The sequence below is a fragment of the Lotus japonicus genome, chromosome 5 (assembly GCF_012489685.1).
Source record: "Lotus japonicus ecotype B-129 chromosome 5, LjGifu_v1.2".
NCBI classification, from domain to species: domain Eukaryota; kingdom Viridiplantae; phylum Streptophyta; class Magnoliopsida; order Fabales; family Fabaceae; genus Lotus; species Lotus japonicus.
This window is the reverse complement of record NC_080045.1, coordinates 5,087,375-5,113,708: the sequence shown is the minus strand read 5'-3', so window position 1 is coordinate 5,113,708 and position 26,334 is coordinate 5,087,375. Positions and strand designations below refer to the sequence as shown.

Sequence of the window (26,334 nt, the reverse complement as noted above, 5' to 3'; positions counted from 1 at the left end):
ACACATCTTCTGAGATCAGAAGTAGAAGGATGCCTCTGAATGACTACCCTCTGTGGACACAGGCAGACAATCCTGACGCCATTAGGTGCTATGTTGAAGACCTAAGGGCTCAAGGATTCGAAATTGATCTCGATGATTTCTTCAGCAGACTGCCGCCAGCTCCAGAGTTTCCTTCTCCTCCCAAGAAGAAAGCTCAGAGGAAGATGATCCTAGAAGAATCTTCTGAGGAATCAGATGTTCCTCTGATCAAAAAGAAGAAGAGAAAGCCTGATGATGGTGATGATAGTGATAATGAGGATGGTCCTCCTAAGAAGAAGAAGAAGCAGGTCAGAATTGTGGTGAAGCCTACTCGGGTGGAACCAGCTGCTGAAGTGATCAGAAGGACTGAACCTCCTGACAGAGTGACAAGATCATCAGCACATTCAAGTAAGTCTGCACTTGCTTCTGATGATGATTTGAATTTATTTGATGCACTCCTCATTTCTGCCATGCTCAAACACTCCTCAAATCCCCTCACTCCTATTCCTGAATCCCAACCAGCTGCACAAACCACCTCTCCACCACATTCCCCAAGGTCTTCGTTCTTTCAACCTTCCCCTACTGAAGCACCTCTCTGGAATTTGCTCCTGAACCAACCCTCTAGGTCAGAAGAACCAACCTCTCCCATTACCATTCAGTACAACCCATTATCTTCTGAACCCATCATTCATGAACAACCAGAGCCTACCCACATAGAACCTGTACCCAGAACCTCTGATCACTCTGTCCCAAGAGCATCAGAACGTCTGGCTCTCAGACCCACGGATACAGACTCTTCCACAGCCTTTACACCTGTATCCTTCCCAACCAATGTTGCTGACTCTTCTCCCTCCAATAACTCTGAATCCATTAGAAAATTCATGGAGGTCAGAAAAGAAAAGGTGTCTACCTTAGAAGAATATTATCTCACTTGTCCAAGCCCTAGGAGATATCCTGGCCCTAGACCTGAACGTCTAGTTGACCCAGATGAACCTATCTTGGCCAATCCTTTACAAGAGGCAGACCCTTTGGCTCAAGAGCCTATTCAACCAGAACCTGAACCAGAACATTCTGTGTCTAACCAATCCTCGGTTAGATCACCCCATCCTCTGGTTGAAACTTCAGAACCTCACCTTGGAACCTCTGAACCCAATGCTCAAATGTTTAACATTGGCTCTCCACAAGGTGCCTCTGAAGCTCACAGCAGCAATCACCCAGCCTCTCCTGAAACCAACCTCTCCATAATTCCTTACACTCACCTCCGACCCACATCTCTCTCTGAGTGCATCAATATTTTCTATCATGAAGCATCTTTGATGCTACGCAATGTGCACGGTCAGACTGACCTCAGTGAGAATGCTGAACCTGTGGCTGATGAGTGGAACAATCTGGGCACTTGGCTAGTGGCTCAAGTTCCAATTATGATGCAGCTCCTGCATGCAGAGGGAAGTCAGAGGATTGAGGCTGCAAAGCAAAGGTTTGCTCGAAGGGTGGCTCTTCATGAACAAGAACAGAGACATAAGCTTCTTGAAGCTATTGAAGAAGCCAAGAGAAAGAAAGCTCAAGCAGAAGAAGCTGCACGTCAAGCAGCAGCTCAAGCTGAACAAGCTAGATTAGAGGCAGAACGACTTGAGGCTGAGGCTGAAGCTCTTAGATGCCAAGCACTTGCACCCGTAGTGTTTACTCCTGCTGCTTCTGCTTCCATTCCAGATCCTCAAGCTGCTCAGAATGTTCCTTCCGGTTCTGCTCAGTCAAGCTCATCCAGACTCGACATCATGGAACAGCGTCTTGACACTCATGAATCCATGCTAATTGAAATGAAGCACATGATGATGGAACTTCTGCGTCGAACTGATAAACCCTAGTTTTAGGATCTCTTCGTTTTTCTCTTTCTTTAACGTTGTTTTATTTTTGTTAACTTCTGTTTCTTTTTATTTAATTTTTCTCCTTTGTTCGTTTGTGATTATCTATGCATATCTATATATATTTTTGTCACATGTGTTTGCAAAAATCTTTTTATTCATAATTTCTTTATGTTTACATCATACATTCTTTCCCTAAAAATCTAGAATGGAGGATCCCTCCTCATTCTTCTGCACTCCTGGCGCTGCTCTGACCTATCCTTCTCCAGACGCTCCAGTGCATACTGGATGTTGCTGAGCCTGTCTTTTAGCTCATCCCTCTCCAGAATCTCTTCTGCAGTCTTGAGCTTCTCTTCCAAACTCTCTTTTTCTTCCAGCAGCTTGAGTTCAAGCCGGCTGAGTTCTTGCACCTCCTCCGCGAAGGCAAGAAATTCCCTCAGGTCTCTCTTCAACTCTGGACGCAGGTCCTCTTCCCGCAGTGTCCGTGTTAGCTCCGCGATGGTCGTTGTACCCTCTGGATGCCTGATGTTAAGGAACAAGTCCTCCTCGAAGGCCTTCTTCCTCAGCTCTTCTAGTGCTACGATGTATGATGCCATTTTTTTTCTTTACTGAAAATTGTTCGAGGTGTGACCTTGCACGTTGCGTAGCATCAAAGAAGCTTCTTGATTAAACACATTGATGCACTCGGAGAGAGAGGTGGGTCTGAGGTGAGTGTAGGGAACTATGGAGAGGTATTGGTCTGGAGAGGTTGGGTGATTGCTGCTATTTGCCTCAGAGACACCTTGAGGAGAACCAATGTTAAACATTTGAGAATTTGGTTCAGAGGTTCCAAGGTGAGGTTCAGAGGTTTCAACCAGAGGATGTGGTGACCTAACCGAGGAGTGGTTAGACACAGATTGTTCTGGTTCTGGTTGAACTGGCTCTTGTTGCACTGGGTCAGGTTGAGCCTATTGAGCCAAAGGATCTGCCTCATGTAAGGGATTGGCCAAGATAGGTTCATCTGGGTCAACTAGACGTTCTGGTCTAGGGCCAGGATGTCTCCTAGGGCTTGGACAAGTGAGGTAATATTCTTCTAAGGTGTCTACCTTTTCTTTCCTAACTTCCATAAATTTACGAACGGATTCAGAGTTGTTGGAAGGTGAGGAATCAGCAGCATTGATTGGGAATGATACAGGAGTAAAGGCTGTGGAAGAATCTGTATCAGTGGTTCTGGCAGCCAGACGTTCTGATGCTCTGGGGACAGAGTGATCAGAAGTTCTGGGTTCAGGTTCTGTTTGGTTGGGCTCTGGTTGTTCAGGAATGATGGGTTCACAAGTTAATGGGTTATACTGGATGGTGATGGGTGAGGTTTGATCAGAGGGTCCAGTAGGTTGATTTTGAAGCATATTCCAAAGAGGTGCTTCATTTGGTGAAGGTTGGAAAAATGAAGACCTTGGGGAATTGGGTGATGAAGTGGTTTGTGCGGCTGGTTGGGACTCTGGGATAGGAGTGAGTGGGTTGGAAGATCGTTTGAGCATGGCAGAGATAGGGAGTGCATCAAATGTATCTAAATCATCATCAGAAGCAATAGCAGACTTACTTGATGATCGTGCTGAAGACCGAGTCACTCTAACAGGAGTCTCAATCCTTCTGATCACTTGAGCAGCAGGTTCCACACTTGTAGGCTTCACCACAAGTCTTACTTGTTTCTTCTTCTTCTTGGGAGGAGAAGGACCAACAGTACCATCACCACCAGCATCAGGCTTGATGATTTCATCATGTTTCCTTTTTGGCTGGTCAGCCTTCTTCTTCTTCTTCTGAGGGCCATCAGATTCCTCAGAGGATGCTTCTAAGATCATCTTCCTCTGAACTTTCTTCTTGGTAGGAGAGGGAAACTCTTGAGCTGGCGGCAGTCTTCTGAAGAATTCATCTACATCAATCTCAAAGCCTTGTGCCCTTAGGTCTTCAACATAGCACCTAATAGCTTCTGGATTGTCTGCCTGGGTCCACAAAGGATAGTCATTCAGAGGCACCCTTCTTCGTCTGATTTCAGAAGATGTGTCTTCATGAGCTGGGGCAATTTTCTTCTTGACCAAACCCATCTTCTTCAGAGAATTAGCAGTGAAGACATCATTGACTATTGTGGTCAGATCCTCTATGCATCCGGCATTGACCATATCTTACACAAGGTTGCTCTCAATGAAGAGATCTAATAGCATTCTCCCAAAGGGAATATACTTGATGGCGAACTTGATGGAGGCAGTAGTTCTGGACTTCTTGATACACTCCTTCAAGTAAGAGAACAGGAAGTAGGGGAGGCAGATCTTCTTCTTGTCTTTGATGAAGAATAACATTGCCTTCTGGCAGAAGTTGATGTAATCTGGGGAACTGCCCTTTGGCCTCTGGTTGATACAGTGCAGCAGAATCTTGTGCTAGATTCTGAGCTTGGGATGAAGATCCACCACCTTGTAATCAGTTTTGCCCGGTTTGTATGTGGTGTACAGGGCCTTGTTGATTGTATCCTTGGTGTTGGGTTTCAGCTTCGATTCTGTCAGTTGAAATCGATACCCATTTGCAGTTTCTGCACCCAGCAGATTCACGAATGACTTCTCAGTAACTATGATTCTCCTTCCAGCAATGTGAGAGACCACCTGAGTGTCATCGCAGTCAGCGTGCTTCCAGAACTCCTTAACCAGTTTGTCATACACCGGTCCTCGAAGCCTGTTGAAGTAATTCTCCCAGCCTTGAACACTGACTTCAGGACGAAGATCATACCCATTTGTAGCAAGATTGTCGAGGTCGAATCTCCATTCTGCCAGGACTTGAAGTTCTTCAGGAGTGTTCACACAGTGAACGGCACAGCCCCGTTCTGCAATTGGAATAACTTGCTCTTGAGCTTGACCTTGATCTTGAGTCGGATTCTCAGGACCCCTTTGTCCTGTTGCAAGACCCACTTCCATGTGAGGGAAACTGGTTGCTTCAGCGGCTTCATCTCTGGTTTGTCTCACCATTTTGAGCGGTTGAAGGTTTTGGGTAGAAGATGAAGATGATGAATATAGAGAGAGAGGGAGATCGTGGGGGAGAGGTTTTGAAAAACTGAAGAGAGAGAATGTAAAACCTTAAGTGTAGGAGAACGTGTGTGCATAGTGGGTTTTTAAAAGTAACCGTTGTTGATCAAAAAGCAGGTTAAAATCAACGGTTAAAAATTAAAGACATCATAGTAACAGTAAATACACATATCACACGCAGGAGAGAAGCACATCTAAACATATTATGACAGACTGTCACACGGGCACAGGGAACTATGCATTAGAGAAACTGACACACGTTTACTGTCTCAGCGTCAGAGTCAGCACCAATGGGTACATAAACTCTGATTGAGTTACCTTCTGGACTAGACATCTTCTGATCAAGAAGTATCATAGTCAGAGGTTCTGATCCATCTTCACTCTGGACAAAAGTCCATATTCAGATTTTTCAGAATAAAATTAAATCTATCCTCTGCTAAGGGCTTTGTAAAGATATCTGCTCATTGATGGTCAGTATCAACAAACTTCAGAAGAAGTACGCCTTTCTGTACATAATCTCTAATAAAGTGATACTTTACCTCAATGTGCTTTGCCCTTGAATGTAAGATAGGATTCTTACTCAATGATATTGCAGCAGTGTTATCACAATAGATTGGGATATTGCTCTCAAGGATCTGATAGTCCTCTAGCTGATGTTTCATCCAGAGCATCTGGGTGCTGCATATTGCTGCTGAGATATATTCTGCCTCTGCAGTTGATAGAGCAATTGTTGATTGCCTCTTGCTTGCCCATGAGACTAAATTGCTTCCCAGAAATTGACAATTTCCAGAAGTACTTTTTCTCTCTGTTCTATCTCCAGCATAATCAGCATCACAATAACCTGAAAGCTTATACTCTGATGTTTTCTTATACATCAAGCCAAGGTTAGTGGTGCCTTTCAGATACCTTAGGATCCTCTTAACAGCAGTTAAGTGGGTTTCCCTTGGATCTGATTGGAAACGAGCACATAAGTGAACACTAAACAATATATCTGGCCTAGATGCAGTTAAGTATAGAAGTGAACCTATCATACCACGATAGAGCTTCTGACATACTTTACTACTTGCATCTTCTTTCTCCATAATGCATGTAGGATGCATTGGAGTCTTGGCCACTGTAGATTCCAGCATATTGAACTTCTTCAGAAGTTCTTTAGTGTACTTGCTCTGATGGATATATGTTCCTTCTGGTGTTTGATCAACTTGTATACCCAGAAAGTACTTGAGTTCTCCCATCATACTCATCTCAAATTCAGCCTGCATCAGCTCAGAAAATTCTTTGCATAGACATTGATTAGCAGAACCAAATATAATATCATCAACATAGATTTGCACAATTAAGATATCATCTTTATAAGTTTTGCAGAAGAGGGTTGTATCTACTTTACCCCTTACAAACTCATTCTCCAGTAGGAATGAGCTGAGTCTCTCATACCATGCTCTGGGAGCTTGTTTCAGACCATAGAGTGATTTCTTCAATTTGAACACATGGTCTGGTTTCTTCTCATCTTCAAAACCTGGGGGTTGATGAACATAGACTTCCTCTGATATATAACCGTTTAGGAAGGCACTCTTTACATCCATCTGATGAAGAACTATGTTGTGATTCACTGAGAAAGAGATCAACAGTCTGATTGCTTCTAGTCTAGCTACTGGAGCAAATGTTTCTGTGTAGTCTATTCCTTCTTGCTGACTGTAGCCTTGAGCAACTAGCCTTGCCTTGTTTCTGACTACATCTCCTTTCTCATTCAACTTGTTTCTAAACACCCATTTTGTTCCAATTACATGGACACTCTCAGGCTTCTTCACTAAGCTCCAAACATCGTTCTTGGAGAATTGATTCAATTCTTCTTCCATGGCCAGAATCCAGTCCTTGTCCTGAAGAGCTTCATCTATGGACTTAGGTTCAATTAAGGACACCAATCCTTTCAGACTGAGCAAGGTCTCTTCAGAGGGTCTGAAGGCTGGTCTGGTTCTGACTGGTTCGTCTTTGTTGCCCAGAATCAATTCTTTAGGGTGAGCTGCAGTGATTCTGCTCTTCTTCAGAGTTTGTGAATCAGAGGGACCAGCTTCTTCTTCTGGTTCATCTTCCTCTGGCTCAGCTTCCTCTGGAGCTTTGCCTTTGTCAGAAACATTTATACTTAAATCTGCAAATTTCTCAACTAGCTTTGACTGGTCAGAGTCAAGCTTATCGTCAAATCTAACATGAATAGACTCTTCAATAGTCTTAGCATCAGTATTATAAAATCTAAAACCTTTAGATCTTTCAGAATAACCAAGTAATAGACATTTAGAAGACTTAGCATCAAATTTATGCAATTTATCCTTAGTATTAAGAACATAACAAACACAACCAAAAGGATGAAAGTAAGAAATGTTGGGTTTTATGTTCTTCCACAATTCATAGGGAGTCTTATTCAGAATTGGTCTCACAGAGATTCTGTTCTGAATGTAACATGCTGTATTTACTGCCTCTGCCCAAAAGTGCTTAGCCATGCCAGTTTCTTGGAGCATGGTTCTAGCCATCTCCTGAAGAGTTCTGTTCTTCCTCTCAACAACACCATTTTGTTGAGGAGTTCTGGGGCAAGAGAAATCATGTGCAATTCCATAGGAATCAAACAGACTCTCAAACTTGTCATTCTTAAACTCTCCACCATGGTCACTTCTGACACGCACAATCCTACAAGCCTTCTCGTTTTGCACTTGAGCAATGAAGGTAGAGAACACAGCATGAGACTCATCCTTGCGGGTTAGAAACTTTACCCATGTCCAACGGCTATAGTCGTCAACGATGACCATCCCATATCTCTTACCACCTATAGACTCAGTTTTCACTGGTCCAAAAAGGTCGATATGCAGAAGTTCCAATGGCCTTGAGGTTGAGACAACATTCTTTGCCTTGAAAGGGACTTTAGTGAATTTTCCTTTCTGACATGCTTCACAAAGAGCGTCTGAAGCAAACTTCAGATTGGGTAAGCCCCTGACAAGGTTTAGCTTGCTCAGCTGAGAAATCTTTCTCATACTGGCATGCCCTAACCGTCTATGCCATACCCACTGCTCTTCATTAACAGACAGAAGGCACTTCACATTCTGAGCCTCCAACTCAGATAATCGGATCTTGTAAATGTTGTTCTTCCTCTTGCTGTTAAACAGAACAGAGCCATCGATCTGACTTACAGCACGACAGGACTTTTGATTAAAGATAACATCATAACCCTTGTCAGCTAATTGACTTATAGACAATAAGTTATGTGTTAAGCCGTCTACCAATAAAACATTATCAATGCATGGACTACTATCTACACAAATAGTACCAGTACCAACAATTTTACCCTTTTCATTTCCTCCAATGCCAACTTCTCCTCCAGGCTTAAGTTTTAGCTCTTGGAACATACGCCTTTCTCCCGTCATGTGACGCGAGCATCCACTGTCCAGATACCATGATTGATGTTTCAGTGGAGCTATCAAGGATATCTGCAACATAGATAATGTTGTCCTTAGGTACCCACTTTCTGGGTCCTTTCTTGTTAGTTACCCCAGAGGTTCTGGTAACCTTGGGTTTCTCAACATGATAATGTAAAGGAATTTTTGCATGATATTTAGACATGGAGAAAGATCCCTTTTTAAGAGGGCTTTTAACAGCTTTAGCAGGTAAAGGATCAGGCAATATGGTACCAGAGGGAACAAAGCCTTCATACAAGGATTTAGCTTTAGACACAGAGGGCTCATTTCTAATTGGTTTAGAATAGCCAATGCCATGCATTCCATTTCTGCTTACGCCATAGATCATTGAAGCCATTAAGCTTCTATCTACGCTTTTAGCCAGGAATCTTTGAAAAGACTTTTCATACTTAGATTCATTTCTACAATCAGAGGCATCACAAGCAACTATTTCTTCTAACTTAGCAATCTGGTTCTTAAGCACAGAGTTAGAATTGATCAAAGCATGATTATCATTTTTCAAATCAGAAATAATTTTCTCATGTTCAGAAGGAGTCTTGGAAACAGCAGATAAGTCCTTTTTCAGCTTCTTATGCTTAGACAATAAAGAGTTATACTTATCCATGATATCAGACAAGGCATGTTTCAGTTCAGATGTAGAGAAAGAAGCGAATACCTCATTTTCATCGTCTGAGTTAGGATCTCCTTCTGATTCTGAGTCAGAGTCAACAGCTTCCTTTGACTCTGCTCCTTTGTCTTTGACAATAGCCATGAGTCCTTGGACTTCACCATCAGAGTCAACATCCTCTGACTCTGATTCATCAAATGTCACCATCAGACTCTTCTTTGTCTTGAAGTGCTTCTTTGGCTTCTTGTCCTTCTTCAACTTTGGACAGTCACTTTTGTAGTGCCCTGATTCTTTGCACTCAAAGCATGTGACTTCCTTAATTGATGACTTCTTCTGGCCTGAGGATTCAGACTTTCCTTTTGCCTTTCCAGAGCCTTTGTACAAGGGAGTATTACACTTCTTCACGAAAACTCATTAAAATTAACACTGATTGTGTTTGAAAATTTATAAGTTCATATGCTTTTCAAAGAATGAATTATTCCTGCCAATGAAATTTCTAAACCAGTCAGATAATCCTAAGATGCATAAAATCACTTATTTAAATAGGTTTATCTTCCATGATATTCCAATAAAATTCATCATACTCAGAACTGAATTTCATAAGCACTTCGGCCGTCAACAGTACGACATCGCCATCATTTAGAAAATTATTCAACAACTTCCATAAGAAGAGATTATAAAATCCTCTCAACATAAATGTAAAAGTAACGTAAAATATCTAACCAGTGTTACATTACAGAGCAAGACACTTATTTTATAATAATAATAATAATAACATAAGCTAAGACTCTCCGAAGCTACTCCTCATGAGCCACATCTCTACCTCCTGTACCTGAGCGATGTCGCATAGAACATCATTCCAACAGAAGGGTAAGAACTTACATTGTATAAAATATAACATAACAAAGAGCAAGTAAACAATTCAGATCCTGCTTTATAAACTCTTCACCTTTACTTTAAAATCTGAGTGATTATAATATTTTCTCTCAAGACAGTTTCACAATTCTAATTAATGTTTCGAAAAATTATAAGCTTAAAGAAGAATAATAATTCGACTTTACCACAACAGCAAAACAATTCACCAACAAATCACCAAACACATAAAACCACTGAAAACGTGAAACTTAGTGTGTGAGACTCTAATGTATGCATGTGGTACCAATTGTTAACCTTAGCGGTATCACCGCGTCCACTCCAGACAGTTAACCACCAATGAAGTCCACTCCAGACTTCCAGAACCACGCCAGTTCTGGGACAAACCTCAGTTTTTCGATGAAAACCGACACGTTGCCTCTTGACTAAATGAAGTGTATTTCGTGCAAAAACTCATAAATTAAAACATGCAATTTTGAGACCACTCCAGCCCCAAATATATAACATATTTTCTCACCAAATTCCATAACGGAAATCACACCAAAATTGCACAAAATAACACTTCAATACAATTATCAAATCATTCACTATTCCACTGACAAAATAGCAACACAAAATCATCAAATGTCTCATATCAATTACTAGAATCAGTTTCAGAATCAATCTCAGAAATAAGCAGAAACATAGCATACTTGCATATAATCCTGGTACTAAATGAGCAGTCCAAAAATTATGAAAATTTTACCAAACATAGCCTTATACGTTAGCTTTCATATAAAATTGGTTTCACCCAATTTGGAATTCTGTAGAGAGAGTTATGGTCTCTACAGCACAGGCTGTTAGGGTTTCTGCGAGCAGAAACAGAGTGAACTTGCAGATAATTCTGGTATTGAACCAGCAATCTAAAAATTATGATAATATTACCCAATATAGCCCTATGAGTTAGCTTTCATAAAAAATTGGTTTCACTCAATTCGGAATTCTGTAGAGAGAGTTATGCTCTCTATAACACAGGCTGCTAGGGTGTCTGCGGGCAGAAACAGAATAAACTTGCAAATGATTCTGGTATTGAACCAGCAATCGAAAAATTATGAACATATTACCCAACATAGCCCTATGAGTTATCTTTCATACAAAATTGGTTTCACTCAATTTGGAATTCTGTAGAGAGAGTTATGCTCTCTACAACACAGACTGTTAGGGTATCTGCGGGCAAAACATAACAGAACCCAATTTTCCCCGGAACCTCAATTTCGCTCAAAATCAATTTTTCTCACCACATGTTAACACTCAACACAGTCTCTCAGTTCTGAATTTTCAAAAAAGATGAGGGTTCCTTCATGTTAAACTCAACCTCTGTTATTCTACAATTATACAAGATAAATTCAAACCCTTACCTCTTGAAGATCAAATTCTAGGTTTTTTCTTCTCTTTTCTCCCCTTCTCTCTTTCACGCTTCTTTTCTTCTCCTCTGCTAACTTCTCCAATTCTCAAATTCTGATTTCTCTCTTTCTAATTCACTCATATCCCTTAAATAGTCATACTAATGGGCCCCACTCTCAATTACTCACACAAAAACCTAACAAACTTATTTATCTAAATCTTATTCTATATCACATGAGATTTAAATTATAATCACATAATTCATCAAATTACCATATAGCATAATAATAATTAAGATAAAATAATAAATAACCTAATAACGAAAAGTGGGGTGTTACAACTCTCCCCCACTTAAGAATTTTTGCCCTCGAAAATTACCTTAAATGAACAACTCGGGGTAGGACTTCTTCTATCCTACTGACCAAAACAATATCGATTGTGTCATAGACACATATCGAATACAAAAGGAATTAAACATGTTAATAAACATGCTGATAAACCTAGTCTACTAACCGACCATGCTCTGATACCACTAATGTAACACCCCCTTTTTCCCATTGTTTTATTGAAAAACGTTTATCAGAGTTTAAAAACATATCAAGGGAGTATTACACTTCTTCACGAAAACTCATTAAAATTAACACTGATTGTGTTTGAAAATTTATAAGTTCATATGCTTTTCAAAGAATGAATTATTCCTGCCAATGAAATTTCTAAACCAGTCAGATAATCCTAAGATGCATAAAATCACTTATTTAAATAGGTTTATCTTCCATGATATTCCAATAAAATTCATCATACTCAGAACTGAATTTCATAAGCACTTCGGCCGTCAACAGTACGACATCGCCATCATTTAGAAAATTATTCAACAACTTCCATAAGAAGAGATTATAAAATCCTCTCAACATAAATGTAAAAGTAACGTAAAATATCTAACCAGTGTTACATTACAGAGCAAGACACTTATTTTATAATAATAATAATAATAACATAAGCTAAGACTCTCCGAAGCTACTCCTCATGAGCCACATCTCTACCTCCTGTACCTGAGCGATGTCGCATAGAACATCATTCCAACAGAAGGGTAAGAACTTACATTGTATAAAATATAACATAACAAAGAGCAAGTAACAATTCAGATCCTGCTTTATAAACTCTTCACCTTTACTTTAAAATCTGAGTGATTATAATATTTTCTCTCAAGACAGTTTCACAATTCTAATTAATGTTTCGAAAAATTATAAGCTTAAAGAAGAATAATAATTCGACTTTACCACAACAGCAAAACAATTCACCAACAAATCACCAAACACATAAAACCACTGAAAACGTGAAACTTAGTGTGTGAGACTCTAATGTATGCATGTGGTACCAATTGTTAACCTTAGCGGTATCACCGCGTCCACTCCAGACAGTTAACCACCAATGAAGTCCACTCCAGACTTCCAGAACCACGCCAGTTCTGGGACAAACCTCAGTTTTCCGATGAAAACCGACACGTTGCCTCTTGACTAAATGAAGTGTATTTCGTGCAAAAACTCATAAATTAAAACATGCAATTTTGAGACCACTCCAGCCCCAAATATATAACATATTTTCTCACCAAATTCCATAACGGAAATCACACCAAAATTGCACAAAATAACACTTCAATACAATTATCAAATCATTCACTATTCCACTGACAAAATAGCAACACAAAATCATCAAATGTCTCATATCAATTACTAGAATCAGTTTCAGAATCAATCTCAGAAATAAGCAGAAACATAGCATACTTGCATATAATCCTGGTACTAAATGAGCAGTCCAAAAATTATGAAAATTTTACCAAACATAGCCTTATACGTTAGCTTTCATATAAAATTGGTTTCACCCAATTTGGAATTCTGTAGAGAGAGTTATGGTCTCTACAGCACAGGCTGTTAGGGTTTCTGCGAGCAGAAACAGAGTGAACTTGCAGATAATTCTGGTATTGAACCAGCAATCTAAAAATTATGATAATATTACCCAATATAGCCCTATGAGTTAGCTTTCATAAAAAATTGGTTTCACTCAATTCGGAATTCTGTAGAGAGAGTTATGCTCTCTATAACACAGGCTGCTAGGGTGTCTGCGGGCAGAAACAGAATAAACTTGCAAATGATTCTGGTATTGAACCAGCAATCGAAAAATTATGAAAATATTACCCAACATAGCCCTATGAGTTATCTGTCATACAAAATTGGTTTCACTCAATTTGGAATTCTGTAGAGAGAGTTATGCTCTCTACAACACAGACTGTTAGGGTATCTGCGGGCAAAACATAACAGAACCCAATTTTCCCCGGAACCTCAATTTCGCTCAAAATCAATTTTTCTCACCACATGTTAACACTCAACACAGTCTCTCAGTTCTGAATTTTCAAAAAAGATGAGGGTTCCTTCATGTTAAACTCAACCTCTGTTATTCTACAATTATACAAGATAAATTCAAACCCTTACCTCTTGAAGATCAAATTCTAGGTTTTTTCTTCTCTTTTCTCCCCTTCTCTCTTTCACGCTTCTTTTCTTCTCCTCTGCTAACTTCTCCAATTCTCAAATTCTGATTTCTCTCTTTCTAATTCACTCATATCCCTTAAATAGTCATACTAATGGGCCCCACTCTCAATTACTCACACAAAAACCTAACAAACTTATTTATCTAAATCTTATTCTATATCACATGAGATTTAAATTATAATCACATAATTCATCAAATTACCATATAGCATAATAATAATTAAGATAAAATAATAAATAACCTAATAACGAAAAGTGGGGTGTTACAACTCTCCCCCACTTAAGAATTTTTGCCCTCGAAAATTACCTTAAATGAACAACTCGGGGTAGGACTTCTTCTATCCTACTGACCAAAACAATATCGATTGTGTCATAGACACATATCGAATACAAAAGGAATTAAACATGTTAATAAACATGCTGATAAACCTAGTCTACTAACCGACCATGCTCTGATACCACTAATGTAACACCCCCTTTTTCCCATTGTTTTATTGAAAAACGTTTATCAGAGTTTAAAAACATATCAAGGGAGTATTACACTTCTTCACGAAAACTCATTAAAATTAACACTGATTGTGTTTGAAAATTTATAAGTTCATATGCTTTTCAAAGAATGAATTATTCCTGCCAATGAAATTTCTAAACCAGTCAGATAATCCTAAGATGCATAAAATCACTTATTTAAATAGGTTTATCTTCCATGATATTCCAATAAAATTCATCATACTCAGAACTGAATTTCATAAGCACTTCGGCCGTCAACAGTACGACATCGCCATCATTTAGAAAATTATTCAACAACTTCCATAAGAAGAGATTATAAAATCCTCTCAACATAAATGTAAAAGTAACGTAAAATATCTAACCAGTGTTACATTACAGAGCAAGACACTTATTTTATAATAATAATAATAATAACATAAGCTAAGACTCTCCGAAGCTACTCCTCATGAGCCACATCTCTACCTCCTGTACCTGAGCGATGTCGCATAGAACATCATTCCAACAGAAGGGTAAGAACTTACATTGTATAAAATATAACATAACAAAGAGCAAGTAAACAATTCAGATCCTGCTTTATAAACTCTTCACCTTTACTTTAAAATCTGAGTGATTATAATATTTTCTCTCAAGACAGTTTCACAATTCTTATTAATGTTTCGAAAAATTATAAGCTTAAAGAAGAATAATAATTCGACTTTACCACAACAGCAAAACAATTCACCAACAAATCACCAAACACATAAAACCACTGAAAACGTGAAACTTAGTGTGTGAGACTCTAATGTATGCATGTGGTACCAATTGTTAACCTTAGCGGTATCACTGCGTCCACTCCAGACAGTTAACCACCAATGAAGTCCACTCCAGACTTCCAGAACCACGCCAGTTCTGGGACAAACCTCAGTTTTCCGATGAAAACCGACACGTTGCCTCTTGACTAAATGAAGTGTATTTCGTGCAAAAACTCATAAATTAAAACATGCAATTTTGAGACCACTCCAGCCCCAAATATATAACATATTTTCTCACCAAATTCCATAACGGAAATCACACCAAAATTGCACAAAATAACACTTCAATACAATTATCAAATCATTCACTATTCCACTGACAAAATAGCAACACAAAATCATCAAATGTCTCATATCAATTACTAGAATCAGTTTCAGAATCAATCTCAGAAATAAGCAGAAACATAGCAAACTTGCATATAATCCTGGTACTAAATGAGCAGTCCAAAAATTATGAAAATTTTACCAAACATAGCCTTATACGTTAGCTTTCATATAAAATTGGTTTCACCCAATTTGGAATTCTGTAGAGAGAGTTATGGTCTCTACAACACAGGCTGTTAGGGTTTCTGCGAGCATAAACAGAGTGAACTTGCAGATAATTCTGGTATTGAACCAGCAATCTAAAAATTATGATAATATTACCCAATATAGCCCTATGAGTTAGCTTTCATACAAAATTGGTTTCACTCAATTCGGAATTCTGTAGAGAGAGTTATGCTCTCTATAACACAGGCTGCTAGGGTGTCTGCGGGCAGAAACAGAATAAACCTGCAAATGATTCTGGTATTGAACCAGCAATCGAAAAATTATGAAAATATTACCCAACATTGCCCTATGAGTTAGCTTTCATACAAAATTGGTTTCACTCAATTTGGAATTCTGTAGAGAGAGTTATGCTCTCTACAACACAGACTGTTAGGGTATCTGCGGGCAAAACATAACAGAACCCAATTTTCCCCGGAACTTCAATTTCGCTCAAAATCAATTTTTCTCACCACATGTTAACACTCAACACAGTCTCTCAGTTCTGAATTTTCAAAAAAGATGAGGGTTCCTTTATGTTAAACTCAACCTCTGTTATTCTACAATTATACAAGATAAATTCAAACCCTTACCTCTTGAAGATCAAATTCTAGGTTTTTTCTTCTCTTTTCTCCCCTTCTCTCTTTCACGCTTCTTTTCTTCTCCTCTGCTAACTTCTCCAATTCTCAAATTCTGATTTCTCTCTTTCTAATTCACTCATATCCCTTAAATAGTCATACTAATGGGCCCCACTCTCAATTACTCACACAAAAACCTAACAAACTTATTTATCTAAATCTTATTCTATATCACATGAGATTTAAATTATAATCACATAATTCATCAAATTACCATATAGCATAATAATAATTAAGATAAAATAATAAATAACCTAATAACGAAAAGTGGGGTGTTACAAAAGGCATCCAGCTTTCAGGAAGACTCCTAAGAACCCTTATGACATGATCTTTTGTTGTATTGCTCTTGTTGAGAGGTCTTATGCCAGCCACAAGCAACTGAAATCTGGAGAACATTTCTTCAATGGACTCATTTGGCTCCATGATGAAGGATTCATATTTTTGGATCAAAGACCATGCCTTTGATTCTTTGACTTTCTTGTTTCCTTCATGAGACATCTTCAGAGATTCAAAAATGCCTTTTGCAAACTCACGATCTGTAATCTTCTGGTACTCTTCATAAGAAATAGCACTTAGAAGAATTGCCCTTGCTTTGTGATGTTGTGAGTACAACTTCTTTTGATCTGCAGTCATCTCTAACCTTGGGATCTTCTTGCCATCTGCATCAACTGGACGCTCGTAGCCATCCACAATAATATCCCAGAGATCTGCATCGAAACCCAGAAAGAAACTTTCCAGTCTATCTTTCCAATATTCGAACCTTTGACCGTCGAACATAGGAGGCTTTGCATTGTAACCATCTCTTTGAGTTTCACTGGTGGTGGCAGCCATTGTTTTTCACACCGGCCCGGATCACTGAACACTGTTAGGTGTGGTAATCAGAACTTGCGCTCTGATACCAATAGAAGGTATGAAAAACGGTAGAAAGGGGGGGTTTGAATAACGTTTTCAGGATAAAACTTCCACCTTAAAGATTTTGACAAATCTTTTCGAGAACTAAGTGCTAAAGATAAGAGATAGAAAAGCACACAAGGATTTTTATCCTGGTTCACTTGATAAATCACTCAAGCTACTCCAGTCCACCCGTTAAGGTGATTTCTTCCTTCTTAGAATGAAGGCAATCCACTAATCAGGTAAAGTGTTACAACTGCACTTGAAACCTACAAGTGACTAACAATTACACTGACTTAGCTCACACTAAGATTCACTCTCTTAGTCTTCTCTAGGATCCGATCAACCTTGATCTCCTAAAGGAACTAAACAAACTGTTTATCAAAGAATGTTTACAAGAGATTTGCTTCTGAAAAGCTAATAGTAAACACAATGAATTTTAGATGAAAGAATGCTTGAAGATTTTTGAATATAGCTTGTGCTTGTGTAAATTCTTCCAACCGCATCTTTCAATATTCAGCCTCTATTTATACTCCAAGGATTAGGGTTTGAACGCTGCATGGAAATGCTACCGTTGGAGGGCAGTTCTGGAAATTCCAGCTTCTGCTGTGGCTGAGGACGTTAGGTAGGTCGTCAGGATGGTACATTTGCTTTTGTACTTGGATAATGACTTGACCTTTAAACCTAGGAGACTTCTAATCAGGGGAATGCTTCATGTTGGAACTTGTGAAGCCGGTTGATCAGAGTCAGAGGGAAAGCACAGATCCTCTGACCGTTGTATCTTCTAATTCTGAACTCAGAGGGAAGTACATGGTCTTCAGAGTTTCTTGCTTCTGGACATCAGAGTTTCCACTATTCAGCTTCTGGATCTTCAGAGTCTTTTACACCATCAGAACATCTGAACCTTCAGTGTTTCTTGGTTGTCAGAACTTCTGGATCTTCAGAACTTCTAGTGACTGAGTCCACATCAGAGTTTGTATAACTTCAGAACTTCTGAAGCTCTTCCACTGTTCATGCTGAACATGGTGAATGCGAAAGCGATGCTTGGGACACTCCTTAAACACGGTGCTTCTGATTAGTGTGAGATTAAATAGAGGTCAGAGCCTGTAAATAGCACACTCAGAAAAACACGTTAGAGTACCACAATTGTTCATATCAAAAGGTTAACTTGTAATAATCAAAACATAGAGTTGTACTACTAGATCAAAACTTGATCTTACATTAACTAGAAGATAGAATAAGATAGCGAATTCAAATAACTCGATTAAATACTAATGAAATGTATAAAAATAACATAAAAAATATAGAAAAATACTAAAACTAAATGAAAACATTAAAATGCATGAAATAAGCCTAAAATGTCCTGAAATGACCGAAATATCCTAAAAACTATATTAAACTACATGCAAATAAACCAGGAAAATAGCCTTAAATCCCGGGTCATCATTCCTCACCACCAACGACCACCACTAAGCCTCGACCCCCCCCCCCCTTAAGCGCAGACAATTGAGAGCCTTTTATTTTGGCAAAGGTTAATTTTTCATTAAAAAATTATAAAATGAACAAAGGAAAAAAAAAAACCTTTACGATCTCTCTACTGAAATACAAAACCTAGCACTCGATTCATCCATCACCAAACTAGGTACTTCACTACCAGCGACCACCACTAAGCCTCGTCCCCCCTTTAGCGCAGCAACGACCACCGTCACAGACCTCGAAATCCAAACGGCACCATCGTGCCTCAAACTCCCGACGTGACATGAACCACAAAGATTCCGAGACCAAAGCCCGACCGAGCACGAGGCCCCTCCCCCGTAAATCGCATAGCCCAACCACTATGAGTCCATCATTGAGAGCGAAGTTCCGGCGGATCACGGTCCACAACACAAAACCTATTTGAAACGCAAAACTTCTTTCTAAAACGCAAAGCTGGATCAGTGGTGTAGTCCACACCTCCTCCACTTCACATGTGTTGTCCCTCGCTTCCTCAACCTCGTGTGTGGGTGATCTTCTTCTCCTCCATTTTGTGCGTGCAGTATGTGTTCCTTCTTCTCAATCTTTGTGACTGTTCGACTCCTCCACCTATGCGAGCGCGACTCTTCTTATTTGCGACTGCCATCACCGCTTGTACGATAAAAAACGTGGGTATAAATATTAACCGTGGCTAAGATATGATATACCTACGGACAGTTGATATCGTAACTAAATTATAGATTGACGAAATTGAAACCATGGCTATAAGCATTTTATACTAACCAATATCTTAATTCGTTACTATATGTTTTAGGTACATATTTAAAATTTGTGGGTATATATTACATATACCTACAAATTATATATTTCATCAGTACACTATTTTGTGATAGAAACCAAAAGCATGGTTTAAACTCTTCCCGCCAAAATTTTCACCTTTATGCGCCTTTTTTTCCTGCAAAAATTTTATTTTTCAAAAAAAACTTAAAAACTTAATAATAATAATAATAATAATAATAATTAATAAATAATCATTAATAATAACTCATGCCAAATCCCCTCTTTCTACAACAAAAAAATCCCCTTCTCTCTTTGTATCAAAGTAAAACCCTTATTTTACCGAACACGTTCCAAATTCACGGTTCTTCCTCTCCGCGATGGATTCCTCTCGCAGCTTTTCGGCATTGTTTGGTTGGAGGAGAATGGAGGGGAGGGGAGGGATTTTTAAAACCTGATTTTGTTTGGTTCAAACTTTAGGAGGGGAGGGGAGGGAAATGGAGGGGAGCAAAATCGCTCCAACCTCAACTTTTTGTTCCCCCCAAAAGTGGGGGAATTAGGAGGGGAAATAAATTTCTGACAAAAATAACCATGCACAAATCTAAAAATTCCAATTTTTTATCCTAGGGTTTCCCTTCTTCATACCAACCACCGGCCCCCATCTTTGGTCTCACTCGTCGCTGCCGTCGGCATTGACGAACCTGGTCATCAGATCGACCTCAATTTCGTATATGCTGTTGTTTGATATTGGCTATGTATTTCTGTGTCTACCATTAATCCATTATATTCAAGCTTTGCAAATAACTATATATGTACTCTTGCCTTTTGCTACAGACGCCGGGAATAGGACATGCATTTTCTTCATTTATTTGGCTTTGTGGCCCATTTACAGGTCTTGTGGTAGGCAACTTTCATCTTTAATTGCAATTGTCATTACCTTACTTTTGTGAACTGAATGGTGCATTTTCCTTCTCCTTTTTGTCATTGTGCAAGGTATGGAAATTCTGGTTTGTGAAGTTGTGGTGAAGGCTTAAAATTATGCAGAATAATTATTGATAAAAAAGGATGTTATATTGTATTGTTAAATTCAAGTAAATATATAAAAAGGTATAAAAGTAATTTTAATCATAAAATCTCTTCCCTACCCTCATGAACCAAAAAAAAAAAGTTAATTTCCCTCCCCTCCCCTCCTATGAACCAAACATAATAAGTATTAAAATCTCTCTCCTCCCTTCCCCTCCCCTCCCCTCCCCTTATTGGAAAAATGAGCTATTTCAAAGTTTCAATGTCCCACATTGCTTGTGCCATGAACTTTCAAAGACTTTATATACTAGACTTCTCTTGTGGATGTTAAAGAGCCTAATAAGAGGTGGGCCTCACGCGCATGGAATTTGGGCCACGATTGGCCCAACGTAGTGCAAATCCTCCTGCGCGCACGTACATGGGCCGGACTTGGTTTTTGCTAAAACTTGATTTTATTTTTGCCCTTGAGAAGCTTATCCGAAAATCCTTATTTTTCACATGTTCACCGTCCATTCCCTCTGATACCCATGTGCACTGTCCACTGCATTAAAGCCTTGAAATTTCCGATTTTTGTTGACTGTGCCTGCAGATCTTGAAACTACAAAGCTTTATTTTTATCGAACCACAGGGATAGTTGTTCATCAATTGCTTCTTAGAGTTTAGTGCTTAGAATGTAAAAATAAAAATAATATAAGTTTGAGTTATATTTTGTGCAAAACACTTGTAATCAAAAGCTAGAATCAATTCAGACAAAGAAGTACCTTGGGCAAAGTTTCACTTAGTCCAATTATGTTTCTTACAACCAAATCCTTATATGAACTTTAGAACCCCTTCTATGATGCTATAACCTTTACCTTTACTTGTTAATACCTTAATTAAGTAAATCATTCAATTTCAGTTGCTAAGCCTAATGCCTTAGTACCTAGTCAATTCAATTGAAGAATTAAGTTTCTATGTTAAGGCCAACACAATAAGTTCCCACCCTTATACCTAAGTGGTAGTAAACAAATCAATCTAATCCCATGGTCCCTTAATCCTTACCAACTACCGTTGTGCAAGAAGAAAGTCAAACACTTGCATGCAATCAAGAGAATTTTGAAACAGTGAAAAGATACATAGAAATGAAACTTTATTCATATAAGAAACTCAGAAGTTATTCATATAAGAAACTCAGAAGTTCAAAACATAATCAAAGCTAAGGTTCACTTCACCCAAAGTACAAAGAAAACTAGCCAAGCATGGCTAGGTAATTCATAATGTAAATTAAAAGAACAAAAACCTGAAATAAGAGCGCCAAGAAGCCTCCCACAAGCTCCAAGAAACTAAAACTCTAAGTTTTGTTCAAAAAAGTACAAGATACCTAAAAGAAATAACAAAATCCCTATTTATACAGTTTCCAGCGCTAATCCACGCATGTGCGTGGCCTCCTCCACGCACATACGTGGGCAAAACAATCAAAATCGCACAATTCGCAGCATCAAGTTTTGCCTCCATGCATGTGCGTGGATCAGGCGGTGCACATGCGTGGGCATCAGGTTTTTCCAACAGTTGCTCCACGCATGTGCGTAGGATACATGGCGCACATGCGTGGCTCATCTGATTTTTCTTCAACTTTGTAACTCCTTCTTCATCTATCATCTTGACTCATTACTTGGCTTTCAATCATCATCATTTTCCATCAAAAACCTATCAAACCTGAAAAGAATCTCAAGAAACCATCAAAACAACAATCTAACTCATGCAAACATCTCATTAATCATCTTAACTCATCAATCCATCATTCAATTCTGCAAATAAAACCCCCAAGAGACCATCAAAACTCAAATTCTCACAAAACTCCAGCTCCAACCTGACCATAAGGATGAACCTTAAACTAAAACTAATAAAAGCTAATAAAAAGATCAACTAAATAAATTAAAAACACTTAAACTAATGCAGATGAAAATATGAATTAAAAAAGGACTCAACTTGACTCAAAAACTCAATAAAGGACTCAAAAAGGAAAAGAAAGAAACAAGAAGGACTCGACAAAGATAAAATATACCTCGGGTCATCAGTTGACACAGTAGATAAGGCAAAATTCATGTTGGTCAATACAGAACTACAAGAGGAAGTAGCAACTCTGAAAAGTAAGCTTGAAGCTACTCACAAATCACTCCGTATGTTGAATAGTGGTTCTAACATGCTAGATGAGATTCTGAAAGAAACAAGTAAGCAAGGAAGGAGCTTGAAGGGAATTGGTTTTGACTATAGAACTGCAAACAAGGAAGATCAGAAGGGGTCAAAGGATTTTGTTGCTGCAGCAAAACAATCTGAATTCAAGAAACCTGCTAACTATCAAGTGTCAAGACCGATGCTTCGACATGTGCCTCGACATGTGGTCTCAAGTCAAGAGCCTCAAAACAGAACCCTAGAGATGTCACTACTGTGGAAGGAATGGACATATAAAACCCTACTGTTTCAAGCTGTATGGTTATCCTCAGACTCAAGATAGGCCAAACAACTCGAAGGTCACACAGATGAAGAAGGAATGGAAGCCCAAGGGTGAAATTACTTGTCGGGTTGCCTACACGTCTTTCAGAGCCTCTGCAAGGGAAGATTGGTACTTTGATAGTGGTTGCTCAAAGCACATGACAGGAAATAAGGGATATTTAAAAGATGTTAGGAGTCACTCTAGCAACTTTGTCACATTTGGGGATGGAGCAAAAGGAAAAATCAAGGGAGTAGGAAAACTTGTAAGTGCAGGATCTCCAGATTTGAACAATGTCCTACTGGTTAATGGTCTAACTGCTAATCTAGTTAGCATAAGCCAACTCTGTGATCAAGGCCTTGAAGTGAAGTTCAGCAAAACAGGATGTGTTGTAACTACAGCAGATGACCAAGTTTTTATGAGAGAAGTCAGATCAAAAGATAATTGCTATATGTGGACACCTCAGGAAAAAGCTCAAGTCTCTAGATGTTTGAAGAGTATGCAAAATATTGTTGCTGAAGAAACCATAAGAGGTATGCCTAGACTAAGAATAGGAGAAGGAGAGCTATGTGGAGAATGCAAGATTGGAAAGCAAACCAAGATGTCCCACAGACGCTCCAGCATCAGACCACAACAAAGGTACTGGAACTATTACACATGGATCTCATGGGTCCAATGCAGGTTGAAAGCTTGGGAGGTAAAAGGTATGTGTTTGTCTGTGTTGATGATTTTTCCAGGTACACATGGATAGATTTCATGAGAGAAAAGTCAGATACTTTGAAATCTTCAAGAATCTTTGTCTGAGGCTTCAGAATAAGAAGAGTTGTGTGATTGTAAGGATCAAGAGTGACCATGGAAGAGAGTTTGAGAATTCAAAATTTTCTGAGTTTTGTGAATCAGAAGGCATCAATCATGAATTTTCAGCCCCCATCACACCACAATAGAATGGAGTTGTTGAAAGAAAGAACAGAACTCTCCAAGAGTCAGCAAGGGTCATGTTGCATACCAAGAAAATTCCGCTTAAGTTCTGGACTGAAGCTATGAGTACTGCTTTCTACATTCATAACAGGGTCACCGTTAGAGCTGGAACTTCCACTACTCAGTCTTTCACATATTTGGAAGTAAATGCATATTCTTGCTTATCGTGAACCAAGAAGGAAGCTTGATCCCAAAAGTGATGAAGGAATACTCATGGGGTACTCAACAAATAGCAAGGCTTATAGTGTATTTAATTCTCGCACTGAAACCATGATGGTGTAAGACCAAGATTTGGTCAGGTGGTACAACTTTATGTTTTGATGATAACAAGTTTAATATTGTGTATGAACAATTATGGTACTCTAACGTTTATCTTTTTAAGTTTTGATAAACAGGCTCTGACCCTGATTCAAAGTCGTATATATATCAGATCATGAAGACCCAAGAGTAGCCAACTTAACACTACTGCAATCACTGTGTTCTTTTGAGCGATAGCAAATACTTCAGATGCTCTGAAGGTTGAAGCTCTGACGGGGACTCAGACTGATTCAAGCTCTGAAGATCAGATACTCTGATTGAACCATCCACAATCTGAAGACTTGAAGACTTTGAAGTCCAAGTGAAAGCTGGAATCCAATACCAAGCAACTTCACACTCTGAAGATTAGAAGTTCTGAAGGTCAGAGGATCCGAGCTTCATTCTGATTCTGATCTCCCTGCTTCACAAGTTCCAATATGAAGTGTCGCCAAAGATCAGAAGACAACTAGGCTAAGGCATGTCACTGTCATTCATACAAAAGCATATGTACTATTCTGACTGCCTCACCTATGATGTTCAGCCACAGCAGGTTCTGGAAATCCCAGAACTTCCCTCCAACGGATGGATTCCTCCAACGGATACAACCCTAAGCCTTGGTGTATTTAAAGGCTGAAGACAGAAGAAAGCAACTAAGAAACTTATTGCATATTCAAGCGAAAATACTCAAGATATCCTCTTAGCAATCTTTCTTCACCGTTCTTATTTGTGTTTACCTTTGCTTGATCAGAAGCTAACTATTGTAAACCAAACCTTTTCTGAAACAGTTAGTTTGACATCTTAAGGGACCAAGTTGGCCAGTATCCTTGAGAAGACTAAGATTTTTGTATCTTAGTGATTACTAGTGCATTGTATTGTTAGTCACTGAGTCAGGTTGCTAGTGCAGTTGTAACGATCATTGAATAGTGAATTGCCTTCATTCTAAGAAGGAAGAAATCACCTTAACGGGTGGACTGGATTAGCTTGAGTGATTCATCAAGTGAACCAGGATAAAATCACTGCGTCCTTTTATCTATCCCTTACTTTTGCACTTTGTGTTCTCAATACCGAAAAGATTTGTTAAAATCTAAGAGGGAAAGCTTTAAAACATCAAAACCCTATTCAACCCCCCCCCCCTTTCTAGTGTTTTTCATACCTTTAATTGGTATCAGAGCGTAAGTTTTGATTACCACACTTAACAGTGTTTAGAGATCCGTTCTGGTGTGAAAAACTCAAATGGCGACCACCACCAGCGATACTCAAAAAGATCACTACAGTGCTAAACCACCTATCGTCGATGGAGAAAAATTTGATTACTAGAAAGATAGAATCGAAAGTTTCTTTCAACAAGATGAGTTTGGAAGAACTCCTCATCAGCATTCTGAAGAGTCATGAGATAGACCGTGCTGACCACGTCATCCAGAGGAAACAGAAATCTATAGCTCTAAAGTCAAACTCTGAGAAAGCCAAGGCACTTCAAGCTGAACAAGTTTCAGAAGAATCTTCTGAAGGTTCTGATGAAGATGAGCTTTCATTGATTTCTAAAAGGATCAATCACCTTTGGAAGCACAGGAAAAGCAAATTCAGAGGATCACCAAAAGCCAAAGGAAAACAAGAGTCTTCATCTGGTCAACGCAAATCATCACCTAACGAAGTTACATGCTTTGAATGCAAGGAGCCAAGACATTACAAGAGTGATTGTCCTAAGTTGAATAAAGACAAGAAGCCTAAGAAACACTTTAAGGCTAGAAAAGGTTTCATGGTGACTCTTGATGATTCAGACTCAGAAGAAGTGGACTCTGATGGTGAAGTTGTTGAAGGACTCATGGCCCTTGTCAAAGACAAGGAAGCAGAGTCAAAAGCTGAATCAGATGCTCATCTGGTTTATTATAGCTCTGTTCTTAAAAATCAAACTTCCAAGTTAGGAGAAGTTATTGCATCTAGTACCTCTAATGATAAAAATGAAACCAAATATGAAAAATCTTTTCAGAGGTTCCTAGCTAAAAGCGTAGATAGAAGATTAGTGGCTTCAATGATTTATGGCGTTAGCAGAAATGGAATGAATGGTATTGGCTATTCTAGGCCCAGTAGAAGTGAGCCTCCTATGCCTAAACATAAATATATTTATGAACATTTTGTTCCTTTTGGTACCATAATACCTGAACCCTTATCT

General features: G+C 38.9%; 3 long non-coding RNA genes across 3 annotated transcripts; all 3 read right to left on the bottom strand.

The window, feature by feature from the left end:
- Nucleotides 1-9,576: 9,576 nt before the first annotated feature.
- LOC130718820 (uncharacterized) lies at nt 9,577-11,576 on the bottom strand. Its single transcript, XR_009012804.1, has 2 exons — nt 11,266-11,576; nt 9,577-9,827 (listed from the first exon to the last, which is right to left on the bottom strand). It is a non-coding gene; the product is annotated as an uncharacterized LOC130718820 (long non-coding RNA).
- Nucleotides 11,577-12,049: 473 nt separating this feature from the next.
- Nucleotides 12,050-14,048, bottom strand: LOC130718764 (uncharacterized). The gene is made up of 2 exons (XR_009012790.1): nt 13,738-14,048; nt 12,050-12,300 (listed from the first exon to the last, which is right to left on the bottom strand). It is a non-coding gene; the product is annotated as an uncharacterized LOC130718764 (long non-coding RNA).
- Nucleotides 14,049-14,521: 473 nt separating this feature from the next.
- On the bottom strand, nt 14,522-16,518 carry LOC130718793 (uncharacterized). The gene is made up of 2 exons (XR_009012794.1): nt 16,211-16,518; nt 14,522-14,772 (listed from the first exon to the last, which is right to left on the bottom strand). It is a non-coding gene; the product is annotated as an uncharacterized LOC130718793 (long non-coding RNA).
- Between the last annotated feature and the right edge of the window lie 9,816 nt (nt 16,519-26,334).